General features: G+C 49.7%; 1 long non-coding RNA gene across 1 annotated transcript; it reads right to left on the reverse strand.

The window, feature by feature from the left end:
- Positions 1 to 554: 554 nt before the first annotated feature.
- Positions 555 to 1,419, reverse strand: LOC120673531. Its single transcript, XR_005674676.1, has 3 exons — positions 1,192 to 1,419; positions 979 to 1,094; positions 555 to 844 (listed from the first exon to the last, which is right to left on the reverse strand). It is a non-coding gene; the product is annotated as an uncharacterized LOC120673531 (long non-coding RNA).

The following is a 1,419-nucleotide window of genomic DNA, read 5'->3' on the forward strand; positions in this document are numbered from 1 at the left end:
GGAAGGGTGATATGACTTGGATGTTAATTGGATATCGTTAGTTGGATTTTGGATGATGATCCATTCCCAGGTGTAGGCGGCCGACGCATATGGGCAGCCACATGCGTGCAGTGCGCACCGGCGCGCGGCTGCCAATGGGCGTGGCCGCAATGGCACGCGACTGCCGGTGGGCGTGACCGCGGTGGTGCGCGGCTGGCGGTGGCGGTGGCGCGCGGCTACATGATTTGGGGGCGAAAAAAGAGAACAGAGGGGAAGAAAAAAGAGAAAAGAGAGGAGTATGGGAATCAGATTGAGGGTGGATGGACAGCCGGTGCAGGAGAGGGAGGCGGGGGAACCAGGGTTAGTGTTAAAGATGGATGATCCAAATATTCTGGGCCATCAATTGTGTGTAGATTTTAATGGTACTATCTTTCTGGATACAATTTGATAGGTACACAACGTCAAATCTATCTTGCAGGCCCCAAATTTCTTGGTGAACATAGGAAAGTTTAATCCATCCTAAACTTTAGGGGAGAGATAGAGTAGACATGATAGCGCCTCGTGGAGATTGGAGAACCATCCAAAATCACCAAGCAAGATACATTTTTATTATTATCAACAACTATTGAGACAGATTTACAGAGACCACTGCGCGCGAAAGAAAAACAGCACGAGTTGGCAGGAATTTCTCACACGAAACACCGTATCGTCATATATAGGATCCACAAATAATCATCAGACGGATGACAATCAATCTGATTATCTGACAGATACCAATCTCCAAACTAGAGCTCAATCAGTACGAGTAGCTTGACAGATGACAATCAATCTCCAAACTAGAAGACACCGGTAAGAACTTTACATCCTGCGTCCAGAAAGAAATCAACAGCAGACCAAGCAGATTAGTATGCTGCAGCAGGTTGGGTAGGCAATTCATTTCCATTGCTCCGCTTGTTTAAGCGCTCGATCAACCTGACAGGATGTTGATCAGTTTCTCACCTTCTCTCCAAGTGTTGCTCTGTTCCCGTACTCTACTTTGTGATGGCGTAGATCGCGTAGATGATCCCCGGAAGGTAGCCGAGGAAGGTGAGCAAGAGGCAGAGCCAGAACTCGACCTGGAGGCCGGACATGGAATTTTTATCCGGTGAGTGAGCACAGCCACCCATCAGATCGCCGGCACAGCCTGAAGGGGAGAGTGGAAGTAGTACATACCTTGCAACCGAACTTAAGGAAGACGCCGAGAGGGGGAAGGATGATGGCGATGATGATGTCGATGCAGTTTGCCGTGCCCTCCTTCATCTTGCGCCGGAGAGGTGGTTCCCCTCTTCCTCTCCAACTGGCAGTTAGTTTGATGTGTGATGTGTATGGGCAGCCGCGGCAGGGAGATCGAAGGGTGGTTGGGATTTATACTTGTGCGGACAATAACTGGCCGGAGGACTC

Source organism: Panicum virgatum, chromosome 5N (assembly GCF_016808335.1).
Source record: "Panicum virgatum strain AP13 chromosome 5N, P.virgatum_v5, whole genome shotgun sequence".
In the NCBI taxonomy this organism is placed as follows: Eukaryota; Viridiplantae; Streptophyta; class Magnoliopsida; order Poales; family Poaceae; genus Panicum; species Panicum virgatum.